At 41.8% G+C, this 12980-nt stretch overlaps 1 protein-coding gene across 5 annotated transcripts in view; it reads right to left on the bottom strand.

Moving 5' to 3' along the window:
* GRB10 (growth factor receptor bound protein 10) overlaps positions 1 to 12980 on the bottom strand; it is a 147492-nt gene that overhangs the window by 110220 nt on the left and 24292 nt on the right. The window contains exon 1 of one of the 5 annotated variants that reach the window (XM_062610915.1): positions 4928 to 4947. The exons of the other annotated variants lie outside the window; for them this stretch is intronic. The gene's annotated coding sequence lies outside the window, so the exon portion shown is untranslated. Of the gene's footprint in view, positions 1 to 4927; positions 4948 to 12980 lie in introns of those variants that run through there. 5 annotated transcript variants of the gene reach the window in all.

A 12980-nucleotide genomic window follows, 5' to 3' on the forward strand; every position in this document is an offset into this window, starting at 1 on the left:
CTTGAGTATTCATTTGTTAACACCCCAGAAACAGAGGAAAGCAATAATCTCTAGATGATATCATTCCTGGTCAGTCACACATTAACACTGATTTAAGATCGCATCTCTTTTGTCTGTCTAAAAGCAGTTTATCAAAGTACTCCTACCCTAGGAATACAAAAAAGCCTTTGCTCACCTTTAAGATCTAAGGTTCTGCTGTACCACATCAACAAGTAATAAGTTTTACAGGGACAGAACTCTATGCCAATTCATGCATTCAGCAGATAAAAATTAAGATTTAAAAAGAAAGAGTAAATCAACTCTCTTTGGTCTTGTCTTTAAACATGATTTTTACCATGCCAGTTATCTTCAGAGACCATAACCACATGCAAATTTGCTTGCCCTTTCCACGTGCAAGTTAAACAGCACAAATCAAAGAGACATTTAAGAACCAAGTTACTGCCCTTATCCCGAAACACCTTAGATGGGGAAGGGCAACTCCAAAGGACTGCAAACATAAAACAAGCTATGTAGTTGATCACTGTTACAAAACTCAGGACATTCAGTGGCAAGAACAACTGTTGTGAAGCACTGAGCCAGACAGCCTATGCACATTCAAAACCAAGTGACTTCATGTGCTTTTATTGGCTTGAGAGGTCTTCCCTGGACAGTCTCTGAATGAAGGACAGTCACAATAAACCAAGTTTCATAGGTCATACGATTGCTTTTGGTATGATATTCTCATTCCTAAAGAATGGTCTACTGTGAGGGATAGCATTGATGTCTCAGCCTCTTAAGTGTTAAACCAGCTCACATCATCTAAACAAAGACTGATATTCATCCTGCATGGAAAACGTTGCAGGTACGCTCCCTAGACACTACCACTGCTCTGAATGAGTTGTTTTTAGTCACAAGCAAATTACCCACCTAACCAGTAGATTAAGTTATCTATTAACAGCAAATTAAGCCTGTCACCAGGTATGCTTTTTTGATTTATCACTTTGCTCTCTGCATATTCCCAGCAGAGGAAACAGTATCTCACCCAGCACTCTGGAAGCACACACAGCCTACGCACCTACAGATACTGCAGTAGGAAGATGGCAGGGGTATGGTCACTCTGCCAATTCAGGAAGTTTTCCAGGTTCTACATGTGCCATCTGTCAAAGTCTTTAAATTCAAGAGAAAAATAATTTTTAAAACGCAATCACTTGCAGATTAGTTAGGAACAGGAGGAGGGAGGGGAAAAAAACACCCAGAAAATAATATAACCTGGCAGAGATGCAAGACAAGCTCCAGAGCTCTTGAAAACTGGAGCTGTGTTCTTTTATGAAAGGTAGCTCACTAACTTTTTAACGCTATTCCCTTTCAAGTCCTAGGTATTTCATTATTTTTCTTCCATAATGTTCTGCTTTCTGTAACTGAACAGCTGTGGAAGAGCGAGGCAGTAGAAGGCTTCAATATAGCCTTAGATTTTGACCTACCTGAAGACCTCAGATTTAACACACAGGTTAAAAACCTTTTCCTCTCTTTTATCTATCTTTTACTCTCTCAGACAGTCGGTGTCACCACTTCCTTTCTCCTCACATTATAGCACGAGGCTTAGCTGACCAAACCTGCATTTTTATGAAAAATTAGAACAAAGTCTTAGAGGAACTGAGTTCATACAACAGTCTCCCCTAAGTCACCTTCAGGAATGCCTGGGTCAACTCTACTGGGCTTACAATTTAACACCATGAAGAACAAGGGGAAAAAAAAACAACTGTCTTGTTGGCCCACACAAAGAAACATCTCCAAGATCTCAACTGTCCACCCACCTGGCTCCAGGTTCCCCACTATTCATAGCATCTAGGAAAGTGTTTTGTTTTTTTCTGAAGACCTATAGACCTATATATATATATATACATATATATATAATGTATGTATATGAACATATCATTGAAGCATGGCTTCAAGATAAAGTAAATGGATGCATCTATCAATCCTACACCAACACAAGGGCATGAGGACACATAGACTTATGCTTTCTTACCAGTCTGCTCCTATTGCCATAGTTACAATGGAAATAAGATTTGGATGTGAGCAGCAGAAAGCATGCCAGCGAATTTTCTGTAACTGAAAGACCTGACAGCTAACAGTATCCCCAGCTGCATTTAAATCACAGGATCCAGATGTTCTTTTCCACGCAAGGACAAGACCTACACAACTTCTTACAAGAAGGAAGCCTAACCACCTGGGCTGGAAATAAAGTGCCACCAGATACCCTAGCTGGCTGGACCAGGGAGCCTAGCTGGCTGGACCAAGATCCTAAAGCACCCTTGGCAGCACTCATGTTTGCCACCAGACTCCATCATACCTCTAGAAATAAGTATGTAGAAGGATTTCTAAAGTGATCTCCCCTCTTTTGGTGGTGGTTTCAGGTAGAACCTATGTCAGTTTACAAGATGGAGGATGCCCTCCACTCCCAAGGTGATCCTTTGGTCAGCAGGACTCAAACGTTCATTAGTGCAGGCTGCCAAACAATACAACCTAAAGACTCCGACCTCAAGCCAATACTGGCAGCTTCCTGTGCAAAGAACAACATAGTATTGCTCTGTTTGGCTCAAGAGAACGGGATTCATCATCTCAAACCTTTTATTGTCCATTTCCCCATTTTACTTACTCCAAACACATGCTTGCTTCTCTCTCCAGCTGTAAACATCCCTCCCCACATTCAAAGTCTCCAGTTTTCCATTCTGAAAACTAGTACTTGGGCAGCCTCCCTTCAAACAAGTTATTTTGCCTCCAAAACACCATCACTCCCTAACCACAAAAGACTCAATGATCATTGACATCCTGATGGCCTACTGATATTAGCAATAGGTAACATTCAAGAACACTTTCACATTTCCCAATTTCTTCCCTCTTCCCTTGCATGAGTTGGTATGTGCACCCACACTGTGTTACACATACTACCCCAAAAGGCATTTGCAAGTCTATGATATAGAGGAGCTGCCTAACTAGAGTCATACTTTGAACATCTTTGAAAACAAAGCATTGTTCTACTTAAAATTTCAACTGAGTGTTGCACACTAAAATGAAAAGCACTGTTCAAAATATAAATCAATCAAAAGCACTTCAGTTACGTCCAAACACTCCCACGATTCCTTACTAAAAAATCTGGTCTTATAAAAAAAGGGAATATAATTCTCTTTGCCATTCTTAATTGCAAAGCTGTTAGTCTAAATATTACACCTTGTAAAGGAAGCCATTTGCCATTGTAATTTTGCCAGAAAATGAAGAATCTTGGCAACAGCAATTGAGGCTTTTGAAAGCCAAAACAGATATACTTCAGAAGAAGCACAGAAGAGCTGATGCCATCCCACTTCAAGTCTTGCCAAATAAAATTAAATAAAATACATGCAGTTCAGCATTTTTTTGTTTCCTGAAGCTGCCTAAAATTCTGAAAAGGCTTCTCGAGACTCATAGCCTGTGAATTCATGTTCAGCTCCTGACAGAGCAGCTTCACTGACAGCAAAGAAACAGTCCTGGAAGAAAAACAGTTACTTTGCACCTAGCCCACTTAAGTAGGGATTTTTTTCCCTTGTCCCTGAAGGAAGTATTCCAGTTAAAAAAAAAAAAAAAATGAAATAAATAAATGCTATAACGAATTTTGGAAATATTTATGAAACTCTGTAGCTTCACTATCTGCCCCGATCACTGGAAATCCTCTTCTGCCTCTTAATAGCTAAATCCATAGCTTTGAAGGAGGCGCTTTGACAACTAAACAGAATGTACTCGAGTCTAAATGAAATGTTAATTAGACAGAAACTAAAATAAAGAACTATGCAGTATACAGTAGACAATCCCACCATCAAGCCATATACAGAAGTAGGGCAGGTCCACAGACACCTGACTGGGACAAAAGACACAGTGAGGCAGCCCAAGGACAACTTCAGCTGAAAATGCCATGCTTAATAGTCTCCAATTCTGTATATACCCTTCCCCACTACGTTCACTTCCAGAAAAAAAAAAACAAAAACAAAAAATACTGCTTCTATCCTCTGTGTTGTCATTTTCTTGCATTTTTTTTTTCTCCACAATCTAGTCTCATTTCTCATAACACAGAATCCAAAGTTTTGTAAGCAGTTTGGGAAGCAGTCTAAATAATTATTTCCTTCTGTTATTTTAGGCTTTTATTATCTAACCTGAAGACTTAGAGTGAAGTTATACAACAGTTAAGATGATTTAATAGCTTGTTACTGCCAAGAACAGGACAGACATCCCACTCTCTTCATCAGCCCTTGCTCTGCTTTCTTCCTCCACTTCCTCCCAGCAACTTCATGGCATTCCCTCCTTCTCCCTTTCGTGCCATGTATGGTCCTTAATGAGTTCAGCTTCTGTTAATTACCTTGTTTGTTTTGCTGGGTTAGTTTTCTGCTAAGGAAGCAAGTGCAATGAACTTACATCTGACAAGCAGCTCAGCTGGCACAATGTGAATGGCAGGAGAGCATGAGCAAGAGGGGAAGGGAACAGGATCACCCCTTTCCAGCAGCAGCAAACTAGTACATCGGCAGAGGCAACCTGTGAACTTCCATTTTCTTTGTTTACTGCCATTAGGAGCTGGCAAACCTTTCCTACTGCATATCCATGAGAATTACTGCTTTCCAGGCATCTCACACAAGTTAAACATTTAGGTAAGTCTCCAAACAAAATATAAAGTTGCATTTTCTAGAAGGCACTTTTCCCTTGTGGTACCTACTCAAGTAAAAATCTGCCTTTGTTATGTACATACCAAAACATTGCTTTTTGCATCCAACACACTAACAAGCCTTTGTGCTTTCAACCTGCTACTGGTCTGAACCATCCTTCCCTGTGCACAGGGGTGGCTCAAGACCCCCAGACCAGAGACTAAGCTACACACAAGACATTCTCCCACTCAACTCCTATACCAATGGAGGAAGTTCCTCACCCTCTGTACAATGCTTTTTTATTGAAGAAAGTCAGATCATTACAGATGCTGGTGGAAACAACAGCTTTATCTACAATACTCCTTCATTTTGGAGGAGAATCTTCTGGAGCATGCAGAAGCCTTTCCTCCCTTTCTGACTGATGCAGAAGACAAAGATATATATTAAAAAAAAACCCAAACAAACAAACAAGAGAACACACGGCAATTTTTGTCACATGACCCACTGATCAGTTTTTCAAGCATTTTAGGTCTGTTTTATCCAAATGATCCATTCCTCAATCATTACAGTTATTCACAACCTATTTTTCTTTGTCTGGATGCTTTTTACAAGGAAGTTGCCTTCCTGGTAAGATTCAGGCAGGGGGTCTCAGTAAAGCTTCTCACCAAATACACTGGGTTTTGTAACACAGTACTTGCCACAGAGCACCATCCATAGGACTGACATCAAAACTAACATCCACACTCGTGCACAGAAAGATATAGGCAAGTATCTATCAATACCACCCTCAGTGCTCCTTACGTCTCTCCTGCCCTTCAAAATTTTCAGGTGCGTTAAAGTACTTTTCCTGGATTAAAAAAAAATTAAATTAATCATTGTGGAACAAGGATGTTGGACAGGTTTTTCATTTTGATGATTTACAAGGTTTAATACCAATAGTTAACACAGTAAGTGTACATGTGTCACTGCTGTCCTCTTAGTACAAGCTTTTTTTTGGAGAGTTATTAACTAGGATTATCAAATGCTTCTACTTAGACAGCGAGGTTCAAGTTTTTAAAGCAAATCAATCAACAGAGGCTTTTACAGTTATCTATAATTTATGCTTATGAATAAGCACTGGTTTATTTACATTGTCAAATACCATATAAACGGTTGAAGCTGGAAGGCAGGTTTAGACATTTTAATTCAAACAGCAGGCTACTCACTGAGACGGTATCTTTTTGAGATACCACAAGAGGTACACTTAAGTGCACAGGTTATTCTCAATATGCCTCTTGTTCACATGGCTAGAACACTTGAAAGAAAGCCTTTCTGCTTAGCCTCTGAAAAAATCACATGCTATGAGCAGAGACACATTCCCCAATGGCAACAATACATTAAGGCACCCTTCAAAGAATTTTACGGTGACGTATTCCCAAATATGGTTTATTCTAAGGAATTCAAGTTTTCAAAAAATTAACATAAAGACACCACAATATCAGCTGAAATGCAGCAAAGGAGTAAGTAATAGCAGTAAGTAGTAAAAATAAATAAGCAAACCCATTTTATCTTTCATGCACAGCAGGGTAGGAGTTACCGTAGTATAGCTGGGAAGTGATAACTCATTAAAGACATGACTAACTCAACCATATAAGCAAGCTTTGGACTACATCAACCCCAACAAGCAGATGATGGCCAACTCTGCTTCTAGTTGCAAAGACTGCAAGGAGGCAATACTGTGTTGCTCTTGAGACAAAGTCTTGTCTATTCAAGAGGGAGATAGTAAAGAGGTGCAAGAAGTGCAAAGGGGATTCCAAAGAAACCTAAGGCAATAAATAGACCCTTGATCAACTGGAACATAAAGTTTGTGCCGTTCCAGCTTGGAGTATGCAATCTGGAGGCTGCACTCACATTCACTCCTGTGCAACAAAGCACCAGCAGTACCAGAGTACAGTCAATTGTAAAAAAAATTACTTGCAGTTTTGAGATACTGATGCCATAGATACCTCGTGTATTTTAACACTGCCTTACTAACAAATCACAACCATCTCTTCCCAGAGAAAAGAGACCATTCTGTAATCCCAGATGCATTTGCTGGTATTATGCAATGCACAAGCTCCAAATCCAGGGGTAGCTTACAGCTAGGAGGAAGCAGGCAGTTCTGCAGCAGCACCCAACTTTCAGGACACAACTATAATGTTACTGGTGCTCTGTTCTTGAATACAGGATGGGAAATGAGGAAAAAAACAAGTCTTTCTTACCCCTTTATGCTTTTCAGCCCTTGAAAAACAGTTTCAAGCTGACATCTCAAAGGCAAGTATGCTGACCTACTTGCAAGTATACCACCCTGGGACAAACAGGGCATAGCTTTTCCAACCAAGTGTAAACACAACAGAAAATACACTTACAGAATAGGTTAATATTTTGTAGAAGGGTTAATGTGTTAATGTTCAACAGAAAGCTGAGGTCTGGCCAACTGATCACATGTTCCATGTGCATTAGTGTACATTTATTTACTGCTATTAACTTGCACCTGCAGAGAGAGAGAGAGAGGAAGAAAGAGAGTATTCCTTCCTTTGATCCTGAAGGTCACAAGGTGACTGAAATCCTAGCTTAATGAAGACTCCAGTGAGGTTGCAATTGTCACAGCTTCCCTCAACCCTTTCAAAATGCAGCACTGGAAAGCACAGGAAAGAAAGCTGAAGTAATACCACCCAGGCTTCATAGACTATGTCAACTTAATTAGAATGGTATTTTGGCAGCACCCAAAGATTACATATCGAAGCCTGGGTAGCAGGCCAAATACTTGACTAGAGTATTTTGCCAAGCCACCTACATTAAGAGCTACTTCCCTGTTCTTTCAGGGTGCCATAAAGGAAATCTGTTGTTTCAGGCCTTACAAGACTACTTAACAGAGGCATGAAACAGTGAACATCACCAGCACTGAAGATTAACTAGATATGTGTTACATGAGAAACATCTTAGTTAACCTTCAGACTACAGAGCTGCTGAAGGGGAACATTTGTTCCCAAAGGGTGTAGGCTCCAGGTGTAGCCAAAGTGCCTTCCCTACATACTATGTATTTTAACCCACAAACACCTGTACTCCAAGCATGGAACCCACACACAGGTCTCATCTGCATTCTCCCACCCCCAAGGTTGTCCAACTGGTACTGGCAACAGTAGGAAGAAGACGACAGTACAAGCATCCCCATACACAACATTGTTACACAGGCCTGCAGTACACTGCCCACAAAACCAAACTGACATACAGGGTATGTACAGAGCTGACCACAACTCTGCTACAGGGTATGAAAAAAGAAAGTCATATACCTTGTGTACAGGTGGTATACAGGTGGTGTACATGTGGTATGAGTACAGAGCTCAGGGAAGCGTACGCCCCTGCTCCATCACATCACTCAGTGAACAAAACTAGGCACCCTTTACATGCAGTTGGGACCAATCCTGTTCACCACCCCTGTCGGTGACATGGACAGTGGGATTGAGTGCACCCTCAGCAAGTTTGCCGATGACACCAAGCTGTGTGGTTCGTTTGATACGCTGGAGGGAAGGAATGCCATCCAGAGGGACCTCGACATGCTTGCGAGGAGGGCTGATGCCAACCTCATGAAGTTTAACCATGCCAAGTGCAAGGTCCTACACCTGGGTCGGAGCAATCCCAGGCACAGCTACAGGTTGGGCAGAGAAGAGATTCAGAGCAGTCCTGCGGAGAAGGACTTGGGGGTGTTGGTTGATGAGAAAATGAACATGAGCAGGCAGTGTGTGCCTGCAGCCCAGAAAGCCAACCGTATCCTGGGCTGCATCAAAAGGAGCATGACCAGCAGGTCGAAGGAGGTGATCCTGCCCCTCTACTCTGCTCTTGTGAGACCTCACCTGGAGTATTGTGTGCAGTTCTGGTGTCCTCAACATAAAAAGGACATGGAACTGTTGGAACAAGTCCAGAGGAGGGCCACGAGGATGATCAGGGGACTGGAGCACCTCCCGTATGAAGACAGGCTGAGGAAGTTGGGGCTGTTCAGCCTGGAGAAGGGAAGGCTGCGTGGAGACCTCATAGCAGCCTGCCAGTATCTGAAAGGGGCCTATAGGGATGCTGGGGAGGGACTCTTCATCAGGGACTGTAGTGATAGGACAAGGGCCAATGGGTTCAAACTAAAACAGAGGAAATTCAGGTTAGATATAAGGAAGAAGTTCTTTACTTGTAAGGGTGGTGAGGCACTGGAATGGGTTGCCCAAAGAAGTGGTAAATGCTTCATCCCTGGCAGTGTTCAAAGCCAGGCTGGACAGAGCCTTGGGTGACACAGTTTAGTGTGAGGTGTCCCTGCCTATCTATGGCAGTGGGGTTGGAACTAGATGATCTTAAGGTACTTTCCAACCTTAACTATTCTATGATTCCATGGCAAACAACTAGAAGAGGTCAGAGAAAGCCGGGATTTGGACTAGATGATCTCAAGAGGCCCCTTCCAACTTACACCATGCTGTTAAGCCCACTGTTAGAACACCTGGGCTCTCTCCGTTGACTACAAAGTACATTTAGAAAAATTGGCTAAAATGTATGTATCTATGGACCAAAGGCATAAAATCAGCCAGAGGAACCCCTCCTCAATGTACAACACTAACTTCAAACTCTCAGCACCTCTGGACAAGACTGACAATCATACCAGACCAGTCCCACAGTATCCCCAGACTTTTAGTCTTCGTACTGCTGAAGTTGATCCTGACAAAGCTTCAGCTTCTCTCAGCAACTTTTAGGGTTTAATTTCACTCTGTGTGTGTGTGTGTACATATACATATATTATACATACGGATGTACATATGCATATGTAAACTCAAAAAGCAGCTGAAGAGCTTCTTTAGCAGCAGTACAGAATGCAAAAGAGAGCTCCTTCAGCCAACATGGCAGAACTCCGCATTGGGAATGCTCCACCTCACAAAAAGTAAAAATAAATACCCAGCTCAGTTCTCTTCCTTAGATTGTCTTGACTGTTTGAGGTAGAGATTTTGTTCATACTTTGCTCTTCCAAAATTTCTCCCCCTCCCAAAATACACCGCAGTGTAATAAAACAAAAGATTTATCAAAAGAAAGCCATCAGATAAGCTCTCTTGCAAAAGCCTTTCTGAATATAAGAAATTTGAAATTTCCAACTGCTATTGTTAATAAAAATTCAAGAGTTTTTCTGTTCCTTTGTATTTTGATTTATAAAAGCATTCACTCATTATTAATACAATCAATTTGACAGATGCATCAGAAAAGTCTTGATTTTCATTTCAGCCTCACTAATTAGCAGCACTGTTTTATTGAAACCCAGGTCTGCATGAAGAGATAGCTTCACAGAATTGCCTGCTTTACACAAATACTTATCACAGGCTTTCATGCTACTTTCTGTTACTGGAAGACGGCAAATAGTTCCTTCACCTAGGGCTCTGACACTTACAAATCTCAGCAATCCCTGGGTTGTAGTATTCCCCTCCTCCTTCAAATGGGCAGCAGTACCACAGAATTTGCCGCCCAAGTCTGATACTCTCTCCTCTTTATGACATTGTTTGTCTTGGGTAAATTATACTGTGGCTTGGAAACTAGCACATTTGTTTTCTGCAACATCTTTGCCTACTCATCTTTTCTAGTCCAATAACTCATATAAGTCAATAGCCTAAAACAACTAGCACAGTTGTCATGAGGACTGTCTCTTAACTGAGGACATCTTTATTATATAAAACCAGAAAGCTTCCCTCTGAAACACCAGACAAAGTTCACTGAAGCTGGATGCCTCTCAAGAGCCAGGTTTGAGGCTGCTGCAGAGGGAAAAAATGCTCTTTTCTCAATGCAGGGGAAGATATCCATGAGCTTCTCAGAGAAGCTCCCAGTTGTAAGTCTTCCCACTGTCATCTCCTAAACTACAGACATACGCTCATACTCTGCTCCTGCTGAAGTGCAACAACACATTGCCCAATACAGCACTCTGGTCAGTCACAGTGGGACTACACAGAACAGTGAAGCAAATAGCAGGAATAACATGGATATTATTTTTCCCATGGTAGCAAATAGCAGCACTGCCCACGAAAGATATTGCAGCTAAAGTAAAGAAATGCAGGGTAGTAGAAAATCACTGCAATAGATGGGAAAGAAGAAATACAGAGCAAACCAAGGAACCACACACCTGAATTTCTCCTGTTGCCTTAGAGATAGAAAGGCATATCTGGTTGCTACCAGACTTCGATGATAGATCCTTAACAGTCTTTTGATATAGATTTCTGGCTAGTGGGTTAAGCCTTTTAAGGGTTAATGCCTCATTACAAACATTTTTAAATGCAAGAAAAGCAAGGCCTTTAAAGAGCAGAATCATGCTACTTCTGCACCGAGTCAGAACACAAACTGCTCCCTCTGTAGAGGCCCCATGTGCCAAGATGGACTAGGCTCCAGCTCCCACCACTGAAGTTTTCATTCTCAGGAAGAAAAGTACAACACGCCTAAAGAGCAAGCAACCTAAGTTAAGAAATCACCCTGTATAGTAAAACAAAATGAAGTAAATGTGTGACTCCTACTTACTGGAAACCTCCCTGGTACCCAGTGACAGGATGTGTGGGAATGGTTCAAAGCTGCATCAGGGGAAGCTCATACTAGATACTCTAAACCATTTCCTTTACCAAGAGTGGTCAAACACTGGAACAGGCTTCCTAGAGAGGTGGTGGATGCCCCAAGCCTGTCAAGTTTTAAGAGGCATTTGGACCTGAAGTGGTCAGGCAGTTGGACTAGATCACTGTAGGTCCCTTCTAACTAAAATAGTCTATTTTATTCCTAGGAGAACACTCTTTCATGCCAAAATGGCTATATCTGAATGAATGCTCCTAAAGTGAAGTTCAGGACATTGACATTTTTTCCTGATATATTAGCAAAAGGCCCACATGCATTATAAGTCAGTTACTTTCAGTGCTGCTTCAATGCCTACTCCTAGAAATGTCCATCTCAGAACACACTCAGGTGCTCTCTTGCCATCAAGTTTAAGAAGCTTATAGAAAAACAAGTCAGTTGATACACAGTAAATTATCCCTCAACAACCCTATTCTGTCCCAGCACAAGAGTAAAACCACTTAGAGTCAACAGGAGTTGAGGAAAACTGGTTTTATTTGACATTGAAATGGACTGGGAAGTTCAGGGAGTCAACTGCCCTGCCTGAGGTGAAGAGCAAGACATCTCATGGATGCCACCAGGCTACCACTGCCACGGCAAGGCTCACAGCTCCCTAAGTTCTGTACAGGGCTCCCACTTCTCATCCCTTAACCTCATTTTTTGCACGTAGCTCTTGGCCAAACCACTACTCGCCCTGACTGCTGGTCATTCACATTGGCCAGCAAGGGACCAGTTAACAGCATGCATTTCACAAGCCCACAATTACGAAACAGATATGAGCAAGTACTCTGTTGGCAATTAGAGTTCCAGCTTTATTTTATTTATTCTAGTACAAGAGCAGATGTTGCAGTTATTCAAAGGTTTTCACAACCTTAATTGTTGACCTTAATTGTTGTTAATCTTTCCCATGAAGTGGAGACAGACAGACGCCACCCGTATTTTGTGAAGATAGTGTCCTGCGGGGTATGAATAATAAAAGACAGTACTGTCTGCCCTCTCCCTCCTGCGTGCAATACAAGGGTATTGGGACTGGCTGGCAGCATGGAAAAAGAAGAACCAACTAATGACTCAGCTGTTTTATTTATTTTTTTTTGGAAGATGCATCTGCTACAGGGCTGTGCTGCGCCACCGAGATTTCTCTCCCCTCCACAGGAGCAGGTGAAGTTCCCAAGTGCCAGCTAAGGAAGCACTGTATTTAGACTTCACGACGCCTGAAACAGCTGATACACAAAGCACCCTGTCCACCTCATTGAGCATCGCTCAGGCTGTAGTACTAAGCAGCAAAGCGTTGAGTTTCACGGGGCAATATTAAGTTTCATAAACAAGTTCTCAGGCCTGTCAAGAAAGCAGCATTTCATTAACATTGCAGAAGATACACGAGAGCTTCCTAGGTCTTTTCCTTTGCTAGTGGGAGGCTTGCCCAAGACTTCTTGCTCAGGCATGGAAATTTTGCATTAATTTTTTTTCTGCAGAATTTGGAGACTAAGTACATTCCTCTGACTTTGTTCTGCCAAGTGTACTCAAAGATATTAACTTGGTGTCCCAGTAACTTGAGAACAGGCAACGCGGAGGAGCAACACTGAAGTTCAGAAATGAAACACAGGATGTACTGATGCTGCAACAGGCACTCCCAATAACCTACGGCAAAAGTCCCAGAAGTCAGGATAGCAAATATCAGTTTCATGTTTATGGTTACCTTCAAACAAATGC

This window comes from Pezoporus occidentalis, unplaced genomic scaffold (genome assembly GCF_034315485.1).
Source record: "Pezoporus occidentalis ecotype Australia unplaced genomic scaffold, CSIRO_AGI_Poc_V1 ctg15, whole genome shotgun sequence".
NCBI classification, from domain to species: Eukaryota; Metazoa; Chordata; class Aves; order Psittaciformes; family Psittacidae; genus Pezoporus; species Pezoporus occidentalis.